Genomic DNA, 6,128 nt, shown 5'->3' with positions numbered 1-6,128 from the left:
AAAAACGGACCGATACCCCCCCAGCCCAAGCCCCCCCTCCTGCCACACACCCCCTCACCCACCAGAATGTGAGTACTTGGGGGTGGGGTCTACTGCAGGCCCAGCTACTTGGAACAGCTCGTGGGAAAGCGCTCACTGTGTGCTTCACGGCCACTGGGGGCCCAGGGGAGGGGGCCTGGGTCCCCACACAGGCTGGGAACCAGCCCGAGAAGGAGGTCAGTGAGGGAGGGAGGCCGGCTGCCGAGCAAACACTTCCTGCCTCCTCCGGCGCCTCACTGGCCTCCCTGCTCAGCCCCCAGGGCCGCCCACCCCCACCCCCAGGGCCATATGGCCTGGCTCTACCCAGGCCCAGTGGGCCCCTGGACTGGAGTCCTCTAGATCCCATCTGGACCCCCTAGGACGCCTACAGAATGGAACAAGGACTAAGAAGGCATTCAAAGTAACAAGAGTTATAGTAGCCGCCTCTGACTTATTTTGAATCACCCCATGCCTGGGCTAAGCGCTGGATGTGAACCATCTCAGAACAATCCACGGCCTCTGTGTCGCCTCTCCATTTCACAGATGAGAAGGACAAGGCACAGAGAGGGTATATCATCTGCTCAAGGCCACGGAGCTTGCTGGCAGTGGAGCCAGTGCTCAATCCTGGCCAGACTGACCCCAGAGCACCCACCCAAGCTCAACGCCCATGTGACAGCCTCTCAAAGGCAGGAGGTAAAGATGGAGAGCCCATTCCAGGCAGACAGCATGGGCTCAAATGAGCCACCCGCCTTGGTCTTTCGTCCTTTGCTTCCCGACCTCTCCTTTCAGTCCATGCCTTTCTGGTGGCAGGGTGACCCTGAAGCTGAAGAACAAGGTGGGAGACAGGCACAGCACCTCTCTGAGAGCCCCACAGCTGAAGGGGCTGGGAGGGGGCATCAATGCTCCCTATTCACCTACCCCCTTTTCCTTCCCCCTCTGCAAACAGAGAGGCTGTGCAGTCTACAATGGCACACCTTCCATGACCAGTGTCTCACCACCTCATCCATAACCCATTCCACTCTTGGAGGGCTCGGGATCCTCAGAGGGCCGGTTAGTCACAATTGTTCTTAACACTGGGGGTTTTGTTTTGTCCTCACACTAATCCTAGGAGAGGGTTACAGCCATTCTTTCTGTTTCATCAGGAGGAAACAGAGTCTCAGAGAAGCCTGGTACCTTGCCTAAACCAACAAAGCCATAAGCCATGACTCCAAACCTGGGGCCTTAACCTCCACGGTAGCCTGCCTGTCTCCCACCCAGAAATGGGTCTGTCCACAGAGGAAACCGTCCGAAGTGAGTTTATCCTAATGGGGTCCATACAGAATGCAGGCTCCCGAGGATGGAAGGATCCTGAGGTCAGTCCTGTGTCTTCCTTGCTGAGGGGCAGAGTGAGGGGGGTGCCTGTCCCAGTGCACCCTCAAGCCGGGGATAGACCCAGGACCCTCCTTCGACTGCCCTGCAGAGCCCGCAGGTCAGCACATGGTCAAGCAGAGGACCCTCTGCTAAGGAGAGCCTGGCTTTGCCAGGGGCAGTGCCCACCACCTTGAAGCCTGTCCCACAGGCGTCCGAAATGGGGTATCAGTGAGGCGAGGTGTGTGGCCAGCTCTGCCACAGGCCCACCGTGCTCAGGGTCCAGGCCTGCCCCTGCAGGGGCCCCAGTACCTCCACAGCGGCAGAGTTCCGGGCCTCCACCATCCCTCACTGCCCTCCCCGCGCCGCCACCCCCCTGCCCCCCACAGCCTCCTCTCTGCCGCTGCCATGGCAACAGAGAGCCCAGGTCCTGGCAGCCAAAGGAGCCCCTGAGAGGGGTCCCAGGCTGAGGCTGGGGGTGGGGGGTGCAGCGGACACAGACAAGCAAACCTTCTGTTCCCCGGGCTGCTGCCAGCCCCGGATCAGCCCTGGGCCAGGGTGGGGGCCGCACACAGAATGGGCCCTCAGAGCCAAGTGGGCAGGGGGCAGGCAGGCCTCAGGCCGTCTGTCCTGACCCACCAGCACGTGGCCTGCCCCCACCAGTCCCGAGCCCAAGCCCATAGGCGGGCAGAGGGAGCAAGGGAAGAGAAACCCTGCCCTTAATGGGAGCCAACGCGGGGCACTGAGAGTCCCCTCAGGGGCGGCAGAGCCAGAGGGGAGAAAACCCCTACATTTCACTTCCCTCTCCCTTTCTTTCTCAGTGTCTGTCTCTCACCCCTTCCTCCAGTCCTGCACCCCGACTCTCCCACAGACCGTTAGTCCGCTTCTCTGGGTCTGGGCCTTCCCATCTGGAAGTCAGGGCTCATCACCGAGCTGTGGAAGCCATTGAATGAGTTCATACAAGCAAAATGCTGAGAACACGGCCTGGCACACAGCCCTGTGCCAAGTCGGGGGCCTCGTTCTTCTTCCTTCACTCACGGGAGAGTAAGTCACTCACTCACTCACTCACTCGCCCAGGCCCCCAGCCAGGCTGGTCAGCCAGGGGATGCACATGACAAAGGAGAAGGTGGGAATACCCCTCCAGAAGGGCTCCTTAGAGGGGGTTGCTGCTGTTGTGATTGGGGCTCCCGGCAGGGCTCAGCCAGGGCGGGGACGGGGTGTCTCCTAGCACAACCAGGGATTTCAAGGCCCACCCAGGACCACAACCCAAGGACAATGACTCCCCGTCTCGTCTGCCAACCACTTCCTTCCTGGACCTTTGTCTTCATTCCTTCATTTGATTCCCCCACAAATGAGGAAACGCACCTAACAATTTTTTTCAGAGGCCTCCAAATTCCCTCCCCCACCCCCATGTTTATTTTTGAGAGAGAGTAGAGAGCAAGTTGGGGAGGGGCAGAGAGAGAGATGGAGACATAGAATCGAAACAGGCTCCAGGTTCTGAGCTGCCAGCACAGAACCCAACGAGGGGCTCAAACTCTCGAACCGCAAGATCATGACCTGAGCTGAAGCTGGACGCTTAACCGACTGAGCCACCCAGAGGCCCTGAGCCTCCAAATTCCTAATTCGGAATTAGGCTTTATGGTAGATGCTTAATAGAATCCTACACAGCATAAAGGATCAAATAGCCTTGTAGGGTCTGCCCTTCCGGTCTTCAGGCCTGGGGCCTCATACCCCTAATATCTCAGGGTTCGCTAGGCTGGGGAGCTTGGATGGGCAGGCGATGGGGACTCTTTCCCTCCAGGGTGGTAATGGGACCAGCTGGTGAGAAGGCAAAAGGCCAGCAAGCTGTGCCTGATGCCACCCAGGGCATGAAAGCAGATGGAGCCCAGCCAGACCAGGTGTAGTAGTGCCATTCTGAAGCCACTTAATCCAGGTTGAAGTTCTGTGCCAGCCCTACGACCTTGTAACTGTGTGACCTCTTCGTAACTTTCCTGAGTCCCAGTTTCCTGGGAAATGACAAAAGAGACTGTTTTTCCATTGCTGTGAAGGGAAAGATGATGATGAAAAGCCCCTGTCACGTAATAGGTGCTCAGGAAATGGGAACTATTATGAATATGGGATTATTCCAGTGGGAAGGAGGTGGCCTCCAGCTCAGCCTCCAGGGTTTAGTTGGGTTTTTTCGTGGATGATGCCAGGGAAGGGTGTTCCACAGTGGCTCTGTGTGGGAAATGGGAGCTCTCAGGGCACCTGGGAAAACAGCAGGAAAGAACTTCCAGGTCAGAAATCAGGGCTCTTTAGCAAAGAGGTAGGTGACAGCAGGGAAGGCGTGCAGAGTCACTTTGGGAAAGTTTTGGGGTCCTGGGTGAGGATTTAGGCTTTGCCCTGTAGGCGCCAGGAAGCCAGCTTTTCAGGGCATTGGTAGTGGGGCAGGGGGCATCTGGCCGCTGGCTGGGCAGTGACAGTCTGACTCCAAGCACTGTGGGAGGAGGGGCTCCTCAAATGCAAATGGCAGGAGCAGGTTAGCATCGGCAGGAGGGCGTGGATTCAAATGGACAGCGGGGGCAGTTTCGGATCCGAAGCCATCTCAAACCCTGCCTACACTCCCTGGCAGAACCAGCTATATAATTTGTGGGGCTAAGTGCAAAATGGGAATGTGGGGCCTCTTGTTACAAAATTATTAAGAATTTCAGGCGTGGGGCACTGTGAAGCCTGGAGGCCTCTGTGACTGCCCAAGTCGTACTCTCACGAGGTCATCCCTGCTCCCTGGACTAAAGGGAAGGCCAACTGTCCAGTCAGCCGGCCAGCCACCAGTCTGTTTTATCCATTTCTCCATGCACGTATCTATCACTATTTCAGTCTCCATTCAACAGACAGGACTGACAAGGGCACAAATACAAGTAAGAGGAGGAGAAACCCACAGTCTGCTGGGTCAGAGGTGAGCCTTTCCCTTCAAGCCCGGTGCCCTGAGCCAGGGCTGCGACAGATTTGTAAAGCTGAGCCTTGCCCCATCGATTGACCCTGGAATCCCCCCATCCGCCCAACTTAGGCTCAGTCTGGGGGAGTAGAGAAGCTGTCAGGTCACAGTCTTTCAGTTCTACTTCCCAGGAAGGAGGGCTCCCAGGGCAGCAACAAGGATTTGAAACAGCCACAGAAGCCTAGCAGGGGTGAAGGGCAAGCGGGATGGGGCTGCTGGGGTCACTGAGCTGCTCCCTCACCTCCCCCTTCATGTATATAAAAGGAAATTATGGCCAGAATGGAGAAGTGACAGGATCGGAGTTCCAGGGTCCACAAAACTACCCTGGGGGCGTTCCCACCCCTCGTGGAAATGGCATTTCCTCTTTAGCCCTAACTCTGCCCTGTGACCTCACACCAAGGGGAACGGGGGGTGGGGGGGGGGCGCTGAGTGAGCCTTGAATGACAGAGGTGGATGGAAAAGACACAGCACATGCCCGGCTCAGGGGGCCTGGGCTCAGTGCTATCACTGGTGATCTGTATGACGTGAGGTACATCCCTCCCCGTCTCTGGACCTCAGTTTCCCACCCACAGAAGAAGCAAGTTGACCCAGGTGACCCCCAGAGTTCTTTTCGTCTCTGACCTTCAAGAACTGACTCCCTGGTCCTGCTACCCCCACTTCCCAAGGTACAACTGTTTACATCACACAGCGGAGAAGTTGGTACCTCTGGCAGATGAAAGGTTTTTAGGTACCTGAGACATCAAATAGCTCTGATCTGAAGCAAGGAGAAGAGATGGTGTTAATGCAGCTAACGTAATACACTTTGATTTTCAGCCTCCTGCAATAGGCTGGGGGCAGGGTGCCCCAGAAAGCATCTGGGAAGGGGGGCGGTCCTGGGGCAAGGGCCTGCGGCCTCTGGAAGCCCTTTTGCCCGTGGGCTCTGCGTCTGCAATCTTGGGAGGTTCTTAAGGTGACTCTTACACCAGAAGTAACAAGTGTGTGAATTCCTCACCCCCTCCCACCGAAAGGTGGGTCATGGGTCCCTACATCCATTCCCTCCTGTCTGAACCCCGTCATTGCTCCTCCACCACTGGGCCAAAGCCCTTCTTCCTCTTGAAATCAGAGCATATGAGATTTGAAAAATGAGCACTGGAAGGGGCCTAAAGGGTCACAGCATCCACACATCCACACCCCAACATGCACACCTCCCTACCTTCCTTCCTCTGTGTCCCAGGAAAACGGGCACACGGGCTCTGTAGGCACACACCCTCAGAGCTCCCTGAGAAACTGCGTGCATTACCAGGCTGCTCTGACTATAGAAAGTTCCTCCTTTTTATTGCAGGTTACAGTTTTCCATTAGTGGTCATCGATCCTGACCTCTTTCTGTAACGGGTAGAGAAAGGGTAAGAAAAACCCCTTTCACTGTGAAGTTAAATATGCATGATGCCTGAGTACACAACAGAGCTTGAGTGGCTGCCAATCTGGGCTGGCGTGGCTTGGAATCCTGGAATTGTTTGGGGCCTGGAAGGAGCTCAGAGATCGTCTTGTTCAACCTCCTGGTCTTACTGATGGGAAAACCGAGGCCCAGAGAAGGACTGACTCACTCATGGTCACACAGAATGGGTTCCAGGGTCTGATGACCACCTCTGGAACGCTGAGGGGCCTCCGCAGCTGCGGCACATTCTCAGAGTTTGTGCTGGGTCCCCAGGGGTGGCCTGGGCCCCACCCAGCCTCTCCTCTTGTGCTCTAGAGCCACAAACACCCTGATGCAAATCCTAGCTCTATGGCTTCTTGGCTGTGGGACGTCGGG

General features: G+C 56.7%; 1 protein-coding gene across 1 annotated transcript in view; it reads right to left on the bottom strand.

The window, feature by feature from the left end:
* The window catches only part of PDGFRB (platelet derived growth factor receptor beta), a 37,736-nt gene that overhangs the window by 28,135 nt on the left and 3,473 nt on the right, over positions 1–6,128 (bottom strand). The window lies entirely within an intron of this gene.

Source organism: Suricata suricatta, chromosome 6, assembly GCF_006229205.1.
Source record: "Suricata suricatta isolate VVHF042 chromosome 6, meerkat_22Aug2017_6uvM2_HiC, whole genome shotgun sequence".
NCBI classification, from domain to species: domain Eukaryota; kingdom Metazoa; phylum Chordata; class Mammalia; order Carnivora; family Herpestidae; genus Suricata; species Suricata suricatta.
Note: the sequence above shows the minus strand (reverse complement) of the source record. Positions and strands in the feature narration are given on the sequence as shown.